General features: G+C 37.7%; 1 protein-coding gene across 1 annotated transcript in view; it reads left to right on the forward strand.

Annotated features, from left to right (window-relative positions):
* The window catches only part of map7d1a (MAP7 domain containing 1a), a 154,878-nt gene that overhangs the window by 28,194 nt on the left and 113,035 nt on the right, over window positions 1-13,649 (forward strand). The window lies entirely within an intron of this gene.

Below are 13,649 nucleotides of genomic sequence, written 5' to 3' on the forward strand. Positions count from 1 at the left end.
GTCTTTCTGAACCTTGCAACCCACCTTTGCATATGTAAGTGTCTTCACGTCCCTTGGTGAGCACGATTATCAGAGCATCCCCCTTGGTGAGTTGAGTTTGATTGTCATATGGGAGAGGACTAGTAAAGTGTGATCATTGGAGCGGTGAACCCACTACCATTATAAACAGCAGCTTGTGATCCCAGCCTGTGACCCACTTTTGGTGGCGGCTGAGAAACGGTGATATAAAGAACCTTCACTTTTTGTTAGGTTGCAGTATTATGCTTCAATAGTATTTATTATTCATCAAACAAAACTCGATTCCCTGGAATGACAAAGTGAAATTCTACTGGAATATGTCTCACCCTCCATTGACCCTGAAATGGATTATTTGAGGATGTTGTGTTATATTTAAGGCCAGATGTCAGAGATTGTGTGTGTGTGTGTGTGTGCATGCAATCGTAATAGGTTGTATATTTTGCTTCTTATTTTCATTTATTTGATAGTTTTTTGACATGCCGAACTTTCACTGTAATTAATTTTGGAAAAGTTTAATTTCACTACCGTTTTGTTTACGTGACTCACATCACATGACCTCATCTATAGTATGCACTTAACAATGTCTCATTTACTGTACATAGTTATCCTATTTTCCAAGCAGGCATTAGCAGTAAGTCTGCTTTTGGCTTTTTTCCTCAAGTTTTTTTCCCCTCAAGACTTCTGATTAATGCTTTGCCCTTTGATTCCTGTTTGTCTTGTTATTCTGTATCTCCTAGTTTTGACCAAGTCCGACTTTGATATAATTTCTGATCTTTTTGTTCTCTTTCAATAATCCTCAGACATTTATGTGTCTTATAACAGCAATAAACTTGCATCCAATTCACTGTTAGCTCTGGTGTGCCCAGAACCTTCAATTTGAATTCAGGCATTTGGCAGTGATAGACATATGTACACATCACATGAAGAAGTTTATTCTGTGTTTTATTTTAGCCGTGTTTTATTTGTTATTGTAGGTTGGCACTGTAATTAGTGTTGATGCATCATGGATCCGGCATTCTGGGTTTGAATCCTGTGCCTGGTTGCTGCATGTGTGGAGTTTGCACATTCTTCTTGTTTCTGTTGTGTTTCTCCAGTTTTCCTTCCACATCCCCAAAGACATGCAGTATGGTGACTCTGTATTGGCTGAATGTAAGTGTGAGTTGTATGTGCATGTGAGTGGGCTCAGTGAAGGACTGACACCCTGTTAAGGGTTCATTTCTGAATTGTGTCTGATGCTGCTAGGAAAGGCTCCATCCCTCTTAGTCCTTGAAATGGATTAAGTGAGTGAGACAATGTTATTGTTGTTGTTGTCCCATTCAGACTTGGTTAAAAAAAAGGATGCATTTTTGTTAATACATAGAGAGGGCCAAACTTGCACAGTGCTCTCTATAAAACTTCACTGCATTTGTCAGGTTTCCATCTCCACTGTGCCATTGTAGGTCCTTCATGGTGAGAAATATTACAGAGTGGTTTACAAATCCATTTATAAAACTCCCATTTAAAATGTGTGGAAACACAGATCCGGGCTTTCCCATCCTCCAGCTTCCTCGTGCTTGATGCTAAATGAGAAGTGAACTGCAGTTCTTGCCTGACCCTGGGGGCCAGTGATGTTTCAGGAAGCCATGCAGTGTTTCCTGCCAGCATGACGATGGGAAGTGCTCGTGTGGTTTTGCTTCCTCGTGGATGATCTGTGCTCTTTAGTCCTCCGTGCTAAAGTAAACGGCTAAGGAGGGCGGACACCGCTTCAAGTGGAAGAGATTGACGCTGCTGCTGTGAAGGGTGTGTTATTTCATCCCATATCTGGTCGCGATCTTAACCTTGAAGTTTAGTTTCCTGCTGCAGCCATGCCCTCGAGCCTGAGCTGTGGTCTTACTGAGACACAACTAGGAACGTAGGCTCTGTGACGCGGCACAAGGTAATCTCTGGGTCATTGTGCGGATTTCAAGAGGAGGAACAGATGTGGCATTCTGTGGACACTTTGGCACTTTAAAAAGGTCTTTCCTTAGTTTTCCTGGCTTTTTAAAATTTTTTTATTTAAATATGCCCCCCTTCACCCATTGCAGTTTACATTTCAGAAGCCACCGCATAATCTGGTCAAAGGCCATGTTTGCCTAGAAGTTGCAGCACTTCACTGTAAACAGCACTGCTCCATATTATTCAAATCTGACACCACGATCTTGGGCCAGCAGTCTGTATTTGAAAATATTTCTGTTGGCATTCTGCTCATCCCACCCATCCATTTTCTTTTCCATATTTGTTCTGGGAAGCTAGAGTCTGTATTAAAAACAAAAGTTAAAAGATAATATAATGGCAAAACTGAAGGAGTCCTTGGTTTCTAGAACATTAAAAAGTTATAAAAACATTTTGGTGGTTCTTTGCTTGGCCAGAGACACTTTTTGAAGAAAGTCAAAGCAAATGTGTTGCAACTATTCAGCGAGTTTGTATTATTAGGATACATTAGCTACACATTTTCCCTGTAAATCTAAAAATATTATTTTTGAAATGTGATTTTAAGTCACCAAGTAGAAATACATGCATGTTTATATGATATGAATAAAAGAAAAGAAACACACAGGAAGAGAATGAAAAATCTGGACCAAACACTATAATCCAGGGCTGTGTTGGAGCAGCGGACCCTTCCTGGTGATTCTTGTAAAGTCTTGAGGTAGAAATGTGGCTGAGGATAAAATGGTTATGCAGGAACATAGTATGGGTGAGACGGACAATGGGATGTGAGAGATGTAGTGGGCAAGTGAACAAGTGACTCCACCAAATAGTGAATGCAAACTCTAAAAATGAAGCATAGTAGAGCTCTTAAGATTTGTTATATGTTTTTCTCATTTTAAATACAGTATGTGTTTGCTCCTTGTTATTTTTTCTCTTTTCTGTTTTGTGAAACAAAAGCAATATTTTGATATATCTAAGCTGTTTCTCATATCATTATGGGTCATGGAGGTAAACAGAGAGTCATTCCATTACAATTATAATATAAATTCACTTACACATACTGTACATAACACTTACTCATTCTGGTTCAAATGATAGCTGCCAGTCAGTCTAATCTGCACAGCTTTGAGTACTTGAGAAAACCTGCGTGAACAGAAAATGAATACATGTGCTTTATCGGGGAAATGTGTTTGAGGACACCTCTCCTCAGACCATAAGCCCCTGTTGAAATGTGCAGGTTGTTTAAAAATGTGGACCCACTGTATAATGTTTAATTTTCACCCCTGTCGCTACTTTCATTTGCCTATTCAAACACTTACCAACCTTTGAAGACGTACATTTCATAGTTGCAATGCATGTGCACCCAGGATTATAGTCCACTACCTTCTGCCAGACGTTCTTTCAGACTTTACCGAGGTGTGACTGTCACTGTAGCCTTCCTGTTGGACATGTCTGTCCTCTCTCCCGATTGACCTAGCTGAATAAGGAAATTGGTTCTCAACACCTGGTGGTAGAATAGAGTAAACATGCCAGCAGAAAAGCAGGCTTAATACATTTAAATCTAAGAATTATTCACATAGCTAGTGCCATAAACCAAAGGGAACAGAGTGTTGTAATCCACAACATAGAACCTGGCAGTGCTATTCTCATTCTGATAAAAAACATAAGGGCAGAGGTCCATTTTATAAACAACTGAATTTACATAACAGTGCTGAATAATGCATATATTTACTCTGATTGGTTCGTTGGCTTACACTCAAATAACTTCTCCAAATAAAAGTCTATTCTACTACACTCTTGTTCTTCTCATATCTCTTACGTTCAGCTGTTTCCCTCGAAATCTCTGTGTATGTGACAACTGTCCAGTCTTGTTGTTTACAGGACATCTGCTGATCTCCTAATTATCTCTTAGTACATTTTATGTATAACATCAACCATTCTCCTAGTACATTCTTGTCTTTTATTTCCTTAACCATTTCAGTAGTCCTCTTCATGACATTTTTACAACAAATGCTTATATATTTTAATGAGCACTGCAAGCCAAAATACTTAACTCTTGTTACCGTCAAGTTACTCTCACAGCATCCAACATTTATTTTCAAACCCACTTAATCCAAGGAGGTCACCGAGGTCAGTGACAAACCTGAACAACCTTATTTATTGTAAGTAAGTATTGACTGTAACTTCGAACAGTGCAATAAGAAAATGAATGTCACCCCTTAATGTAAGAAGAGTGGCTTTTGTGTGATAAACGCTGAGTGAGCAGTTTTAAGGAGGTGGGAGAGAAGAAGTGTCTCTACTCTGTATAGCCTGAGAATAAGCAGTTCTCTTAAAAATAAGAAAAAGCAAGTAGAACTGCAGCATGCATGGCTAGGAATAACAGGGGATGGCGGATGACGTGACTCCCTCACGACTTCTCAGCGAAGTTTCACCTTTCCTATTACACCATGAAAGGATCACAAGGTTAGCAGCCAATCGGTGTAGAGCATTTTTTTTCTTCTGCACTCAGAGAATGACAAATACAAGAAATTAAATTGACAATTATGCTGGCTCTAGAGTTCCTCAATCCTCCCTTCAATTTGTCTGGTCCAAACACCTATTTTCTTTAATTTGTTGAGGCAGACATTGCTCTGCTCAGTTCTGATTTTTTTTTTTTTTTTGGATTTGATATTTGCGCTTCTCTGTTTGTGATCATTATATGCATTGAACTTTCAAAAACACTTGTTAGCTGTCAGTTCTTGCACACATGGAAGCCTGCCACTATAACTTGCAACAAAATTAAACTGGGCTAATCCAAGAGTGCACTGCAACTGTTCACAACTCGCTAAGATTACATAAATGAAGGCTATGACTGAAAATCGCTGGAAAAGTCATGTAGTGGGACATCCTCAGGGCAATGTGATTCAACCATTGCAGTCATTAAAGGAATACTTTATCCAAAAATAATATTTTGTATGTTCTACTTGTCTTATGTAGTTTATAGTGATGGCCAAGAAAAAAAATGATTTAATCTTTTTAGCAGAACGGTGATAACCAAGTTTATGCTAGAATAGTAGTCTGTGGTGACCAGGGCTCTACACAACAGCAAACAACATAAAAACAGACATGAGATTAAACAATTCTCTTGTCCATCACTTCAAACTGTATGTGGTTTGTAACATATAAAAATATCATTTTTGGATGGAGTATTGCTTTAAGAGTGGCATGCTCTTTGACTCAGAGCTGTGTAGTGCTGTGGCATGTTTCTTTTATTGCCCTTTTTTATGTACAATACTTAAAAAAGAAGCTTATATTTATTTCATATTATGTGATAATTTGATATTTATGTTATTCCTGTCAAAACCCATCCCATAGGACTTGTTCACTATTCTTTCTATGTGTGTTTCTTGTTCAGCAGTATCCCCTTTTATGTTGTCAAGATTTTTTTGTTCTTTTATTAATGTGATAAAGCATATTATTTTCAGTTCCATCTTGGTGGGCTTTTGAGTTCTGCCACAGACATAAGCTCAATGTTTACTTTGCTTTGTGAGAGAAAACAAAAGCATTTTAATGCTGACTTTTCTAAATAAAGCCGAGGTATCTCTGTTGAATCCTGCTTATTGAATTAAAGGGAATGAATGTAAATAAATGTGTTTGACCTGAAGTGTTGTGTGGAGCCTGGTTGGATAGTGCTGCTGCTTGACAGCTCCTGGAGAGGCCGGGTTCAAGCCCTAGTCTGCTCACTGCCTATGGGGAGTTTGTACTTTCCAACTTGTCGTTACCCCAGTTTCCACCTACTTCCCAAAGGGATGCCAGCTTGGGTGGTTGGCAACACTGAGCTGGCCCTGTATGACCTTCTGATTGGATAACTTTATTCAGAAAGTGGATTGATGAAGGTGACATAGAATTTCTTTAACTTGAGTGTGTGGGCAATGGCACTTCCACCACCTGGGAAACAAACCCATAACTTTGTGGGTACTTCTGTAGATTTTTCAATGCGGCCACTTTAAATTGAGTTTTCGCTTTTGGGAATTATTGTTTCTAATAGTGAGTTCAACATTTGTTTCCAAAATAATAAATATTAGTTCAATGTGTAAAATATGCATCAAAGTTTTGTGGAAGAAAGTACCTTCTCCATTTCAACACATCTTATAACTGTATGACAATGAGTAGAAAGACAATGTGTTACCAAGGTTGAAGTTTTCTTTATTCCCTCATGGTTACACAAGAAAACATAAAAGTGTGCCTTCTCCGTTGCATCAAATAATAGACAGAAAGAAATAAAACATGCAAATAGAGACAAGACAGTGTCACAAAAAGACTCCAAAAGGTTTGGGACAGCCACCCGTATATTGTGATCCTGGCTGCAAAAGGTTGAAAATGATTAAGTAGTTTACAAGACTGAGTACAAAACAGAACTGAATGTGTGGAGGTAAGATGGCGGTTTTAAGGGCTGGTGGAGGAAATGATGTCATCTATGATGGAACCGGAAGTAGCATCATCAGATGTGCCAGGACTGGAACTGACATCATCAGTGGTGCCAGGACTGGATCTGACGTCATCAGAGGCGCCGGTACCTGGCAGGATTTCCCGGGAGTGGGCTGCAAAAAACTGAGCGAGACAGTCAGCACACTCCACCACCCCCTGCTCTGATGTAATATTATATCACAATTACTCAAGCCCTTTAGCTGCCTCCTAATCGCACGTGTGTGGCAATAGGTTAAGGTAAGGCAGTTTTGATAGTGCATATTTACCCAAAAATGGTTACAGGATACATATATCTTTATCATTTTATCCGATATTCTTTATTAAAAAGTCACATGGGACTAGATAGAAACTAATTTATGGAGCGGTTTGTGTGGGTTTTATCGGCTACTATCCTTTCGTATTTACTGAAGTTAAGTTCTACATGTAATGGATGTCTGACATCATTTGAGATGATTTCCAGTTTCTTTAGCATTGTCCTCTGACGCACACTTACTAAATCCTCTGCATAAACCCCAATAACTTTAGCTGTTTGCATAGTACTCTGCTGGAGCTTTTTTAAACTTTTGTTTGTCAGAATACTAAACCAGACAATAAAGCTGAAAGTGATAACAGACTGAATCATACTACGATAAAAGGACAACTTGAGGTCCTTATCTACTTTAAGTAGTTTCAATTTATGGAGGAGCAATAAGCTCTGAATTTTTTTTTTTTTGTATTTGTATTCTAGTTAAAATTGTTATCTAGGTTAGTTCCTACGTATTTATTTTCAGTCACTATGTCTACCTTCTCCCCAGAACAGCAATGGGTGAAGATACAGATTCTGTCTCTTAAAAGTCAAATAATATTTCTTTAGTCATTTTGACATTCAGAGCAAGACAGTTTACCATACAGTCAACTTGATTTAGATTGTGGCTTTCATCCACCCCAGATATGTGTCCTATGAGAATGGTGTCATCAGCATACTTGATAATGGAGCTTTGGTCATTGTTCTCTCTCAGGTCATTTGTGTACATAGTAAATAGTAATGGTGATAAGACACACCCCTGTGGGCTTCCTGTGTTTGAATGAAGGACTTTTGAAGAAGTATCCTGTACTTTGACTGTCTGTGAACGATTTAAAAGATATCTGTAATTAGGTAAATATGTTAACATTTTATATTGTTCCGTTTCCCAATCAGTATGTGAGTCTGGATGGTATTCAATGCTGAAGAAAAATCAGAAAATAGTGCTCTGATATATGAACCAGGCTTATCAAGAAAGGTGCAGATTTGATGTAAGATAACAAGCAGAACTTCTTCCACACTTCTGTTTGCACAGAACGAAACTTGTTCCAAGTAGAGTACATGAAAGTGATGATTAAATCAGGTAGACCAGCATGGCTGGGTGCCCACCTTGCTTTCAATATTTTGCAGCCTGGTCACAGTTTAAGTGGAGTCTGCAGAATTTTGAGACGTCTCTATGGGTTATCACTCGGGTTATGTGCCTTTATTCCACATTCTAAAGATGTCCATGATTTGTCATTTGAATGTGATGTGAACGGGTTTTTGTTCTGCTAGAAATGGAGAACTAGCAGTTTGAAGAAGGAATTGGACCAGGAGATAAAATGTAGTTGAAAACAATTCAGAGTCTTAACCAGTCAATACCAAAATGTGAACCAGAAATCATAGTCAAAAGTTTAGTGCCAAAAGATCAGTAACCAGGACAACATTTACATAGGGAATTGCTAAAAAAAAAAAATGATTTCTGTTCACAATCTCAGATGAGAAATGAACATCAGCTCTGACCTTTTAACCCATTGCATCAATATCATCCAAAATTGTAATCTCTGGGGCCACACCACTGGCATCTGGGAGTTGCGACCTTACAATGGGACTCGCAAAATGAGCACATCCCTAAACAAACAAAATGTTATTGAAAACAGAACAAAAATAATTTTTAAAACTGTAAATACTAACTCAACTCAAAATTGAATGACATTTTTAGATTCCTTGTGCTTAAAATGTGCCAAGGGTCCAACCGAGCCGTATTAAACATGGAAAAACCTTTTAAATATTTATAAAGTCTGAATTAGTGAAAACCACCCTAATTTGGGCTGTGCATATACATGTAATGAGTCAACTTATCAAGAAGAAGTACACAATAAACATGAATAGCTCTGTCAGATATTTGAAATATGAAAATGTGTGCTTCAATTTAAAGATTTAAAGCCTAAATATTCTCATTTGTAACATACATCTGTAGTACTAGGGTGTTGTACCGTGTTAGCCATTATGAATGTAGAGAAAAGCCAAGCAAAATGACAACTTTTAAAGGCTAACTAAAAAGATTACAATATGCAAGCTTTCGAGGCAACTCAGACCCCTTCTTCAGGCAAGATGTAATCAAGAAGGGGCCTGAGTTGCCTCGAAAGCTTGCATATTGTAACATACATCTGTTATTTTAGCCCTCTGGTAAAAGCCCATTGTAAAGTGTAAAATAACATAATACTTGTAATTGCTGACCTTGAAATAGTCTAAAACAACACCACACCTGCTTATGTTTGACATTTATCATTGCTTTGGGAGTGGCTCTCAGAGAGCTAGGACCACTAGTAAAAAAATCCATTATGAAAAATGTTATGATATTTGTGATCAGCAATCTTGAAATATTGTAAAACTATACTCCTCTTGCCTTTATTAACAATCCCCCTTTTTTTTTTTTTTTAATCGTATGACCCCTGGGGTCACTTAATGTGGCCTGCATAACTTCAAGTTCTTCTGATTATTTTTGCTGAAGACACCTATTCAATCAATCAATCAATCAATCAATCAATCAATCAATCAATCAATCAATCAATCAATCAATCCAATCAATCAACATTTATTTATATAGCACATATTCATACAAAAAAATGTAGCTCAAAGTGCTTTACAAAATGAATAGAAAAATAGAAGACACAATAAAAAATAAACATAAGTCAACATTAATTAACATAGAATAAGTAAGGTCCGATGGCCAGGGTGGTTTACTCTTTATTATGAGGATGTAGTTTCCTGCGCAAAATGGTCCAAAGATTGCCTAAAAAGGACATTTTATTTTAAATCTAGAGGACCAAAATACAGTATGGGGAATCATCTAAAAACTCTACGTTTTGCATAGCTAGACATTAAGGTAAGTCAACTGGTACATTATATGTGGGGATTTTCTTGTATTGGTGTGTCAAGAGGTGCTGAACAAAAAAAAAAAAAACAAGTGATTTTAAAGTATTCATAAATCATTCTTTCAAACGCAATAACAAAATCATTTCATAACTCCATCAATGTGTGAATGTTTGGGCCTTGTAGTGGACTTTCATTTAATTTAAGGTCGACCCTGCTGTGCACCTCATGTTCTTGAATATGTTCAAGTAAAAAATGGATTTGAACTGCTTTTCAGAAGAAAAATTGATATATTGATCTTTTTATTTTGTCATCTAGAAAGTTTAATACATCAGTCAAAAGCAGTCTGGAAACTAGTCACCAGCTCCTTGAGGGTGAGGGTATGTGTGAGGTCACTTGGCATCTTTTTGTCATCACTACTGAGCTGGAAAACACCTGAGTCTGTCGGAACAGTTTAAAGCACATCACCGAGCTTGTCATTTCAGATTGGACATGCTGTATGAATACTGCTCGTTGACTTGGTGCAAGCAGCTTGAATAAGAGAGACGAGTAGGTAAAATTTTGGTCACATATGTGACCTGAATAGTCACAGTTTAGAATCCTGGTTGCTAGTCTGTGCTAGTTTATTTCATTACTCTGCCTATCGCATTTTGGAAGCTGGCTTATCAATTGCAGTTTCACAGGCAGCTGGAACTTCATCCATTAGTGATTTGTGGTCCATCTTCCAGTCCATTTTAGAGCATACTTGTACAAATAATTTGACTCTCTCAGTGTAAAGTCTTTATTCATTTTGACAGCATGCCTGCAGAAAGCTATCTTTCGTCACTTTCCTTTTAGGGACAAGCAGAAGAGTATCATTAAATATAACAAAATCAGCAACAGAGAGGCAAAACAAATTTGTGATCAGAAAATGGACATTAAAATAGCACTATAAACCCTGGAAAATTGCTCAAGAATCTACAGTTTGTGTGGTAGGTCATCTCTTAATTGAAGATTTAAGTTTGGATGCTGAAATGAATTTGACTTGGCTTTTGTTAAGGGGGCTGCCTTGACGTCACATGAATGTAGCCAAGCCCTTGCACACATGTAAGCATGCCTGTTAGTGACTTGCAATGCCATTGCAACCAATCAGATAGCTGTGTAAAAAGGGGGACAAAAACAAATGAGAAAAATAAAAAGACACCAAAAAAAAAAAAAAGCAACTTCTTTTAATCGTTAACAGTACCATTGGGTGCTAGGATGGCACAAACCTATCATGAAATTCTTAGATGGGCATTCGCATGCAAGACAGTTTTTATAGTTACCAATCAAGGTAACCTGTGAGAGAAAACGGGATTTGCCTGAGAAAAAGCCGCCTGCATTGGAAGAATCTTCCAGATCCACACAGTCATTACTTGAGCTGGTATTTGAATCCAGGATTCTGTAGCCACTGTGCTGTCAACTATTATTTTATGATTTAACTGGTTTTGGAATATTTTGCTATTTTATCTATTAAAGACAGTTATGCTTCAGATATAACTGAAGCATTCAAATTCACCAAAATTTAATTTTGACATTTTTTTTAAGTCCATTAAATATAGTTGACATGACTCGGGCTAAAATTATTAAGTAATTAATTAATATTCTCATTAAAATATATTTATCTGCAAGGACTAAGCCAATCATAAGGTTTTTGCAATGGCCTGTAATGTAGTTACTGTTTTGCTTTGCTTCTGAAATTTCTAAGTCCTTTTATAGACGTTACAATAGAATTCCAATTTATTGTTTGGAGTATAAAGTAATTTGATTTGTTCCTTCTTTCAGTTGTACTGTAAATTATCTTGAAAAGAAATAACAGCGCCAGTCAAAACAGATATCACGGCTCAGTTAACTGGGGGTGAATGCATCATTTAAACAGTAAACGTGGTTGACGGATTGACTATTTTCACTTCAGCTCTCTATTTCTCGCGGTTTTGCCTCCACTTCATCATCTCTCCCGTCACAGTGAATGGTTTCCTGCAGTGGTGCCCTGGTGTCACTACTTCATTGATCAAGTGATTCTCCTGACCTTGAAATAGGCTTCAGTGTAGATGAGAGATTTTAAAATCGCCAGGAGCAGACCTAACGTCGGGCATTAATTTATGGATTATGTGGTGGTCCATTATGGAATCTGCAGAAAAGGCCTGGATGAGCAGTAAGCCTTCATCTAGTAGTTCTTGGCTATGGCCCCCAGAGTTTCTTGCTCTCTTTCTAAGTTGGAGGTTTGTGTTGCTCTTTGCTGTCATCCACTGCCTTTAGCTCAATTTAAATAAGTGGCAATCTAAAGCACACTTCTATTATTGCAGGGCACTTTTAAGAATGCAATAAAAAATGTGATGTGCTTATAAAGTATGTGAGTATAAACTGAGTGTGTTGTGGTTTATGGCATGTTGTTTTGTTCTATTTTAAGAGCATTTACTGTTGTGTTAAATGCACAGAGAATATAAACGGGAAGTGCACTATATAAAAATCACTGCCGGTCAGTACAGAAAGCTTATCATTTTGTTTTATCCCATGGTGCATTTCTGCATTGCCTCATCCTTAAAGTTAAAAAATATAAGTTTTTGTTCACTTTTTCTTCTTTTTAATAATGCATGACTCAAAAAAAGTGATATATGAAAATGAGATCACATCACCCAGCTTGTGAACATTTACCTCGCAACTCTGAGCATCTTTTTTTTAACAGAATCTCTACTAAGTTACTGCAAGTTTAACTTGATTATGTTTTAACACAGTAGAGAAGGTGTATGGTGGAGATTTAAATTTCTTCTGACTTGTTATTCTCTTCTGTACAAGCACAATCTGGACTCCCATGTTCCGAAATTCCGTATTCAGAGAACTGGAGAACACGCTTGGAGTAGACACCGGTCAAAGTTATGTCCAGAGAAGGTTAGCATTCTGTGTCTACCCCTCCACCCTGTCTTTAGGTAGCCCCATTTTCCAGCAGGTAGTTAAGAGGTTGTGTGATGGGCGGCCAGATCACTGAGTACATAGCCTACACATATTTAACATTACCCGCTATCACCCCATCCAGATGGCAGTGCATCTGCTGCACCGTGTTTGTGTGGAGGATGGCATCTCTTTGACCATAATTGCCGTCTTTTTGCTTTTCTCTGTGCACCCTGTGTAGCTATTCATATAAATGGTGGTCCGTTCATGTGCTTACTTAAAGTAGACTGCCTTGCAATTATAGCCTGTACTGTATTCTTGGGTCAGTAACATTGAGACAGACGTGGCCCTCCTTTCACATTGCTTTGTAAATCTAATAATCATGTGAGGCTGAATTAAGTTTGAAATGTGCCCAGGCAAGTACCACGCTGTGCTCCCTAATAATTATCTTGATAATAAAATGTTCCCTGGTGCTGCTAACGACTCATTGCTGTGCAGCAGAGTTTTGAACAAAATTAAACCCTGAATGAGCAGCTCTGAGATGTTTGAGCTGCACGCTATGCTCTTGCATTTGGTGACTAAATATCTCTCTTATTTATCTGTCTGTCTGTCTATGCTGTGCATAGATAGATAGATAGATAGAAAAGAAACTACAGTATCTATCTATCTATCTATCTATCTATCTATCTATCTATCTATCTATCTATCTATCTATCTATCTATCATATAGCACCTTTCATATCTGTCTGTCTGTCTGTCTGTCTGTTAGTGCTTTTTGTGGTACAGGTTGACATTCAAAAATCCGGCAACCTCCGGACCTGAGGAGTGGTAGAGTTTCGAAAATTACGGATTTTGGATGGTTATAGATGCTGTATATATTTAATGACTACCTGTACAGTCCTTTAAAGAAAGAAAATTAAACACTAAATGAAAAGCAAATGGTTTTTTTTTGCCCAGAGGGGACTGGGCGGTCTCGTGGTCTGGAATCCCTACAGATTTTATTTTTTTCTCCAGCCGTCTGGAGTTTTTTTGTTTTTTCTGTCCCCCCTGGCCATTGAACCTTACTCTTATTCGATGTTAATTAATGTTGATTTATTTTGTTTTTCTTATTGTGTCTTATTTTTCTATTCTTTATTATGTAAAGCACTTTGAGCTACTGTTTGTATGAAAAAGT

The sequence above is a fragment of the Polypterus senegalus genome, chromosome 17 (genome assembly GCF_016835505.1).
Source record: "Polypterus senegalus isolate Bchr_013 chromosome 17, ASM1683550v1, whole genome shotgun sequence".
In the NCBI taxonomy this organism is placed as follows: domain Eukaryota; kingdom Metazoa; phylum Chordata; class Cladistia; order Polypteriformes; family Polypteridae; genus Polypterus; species Polypterus senegalus.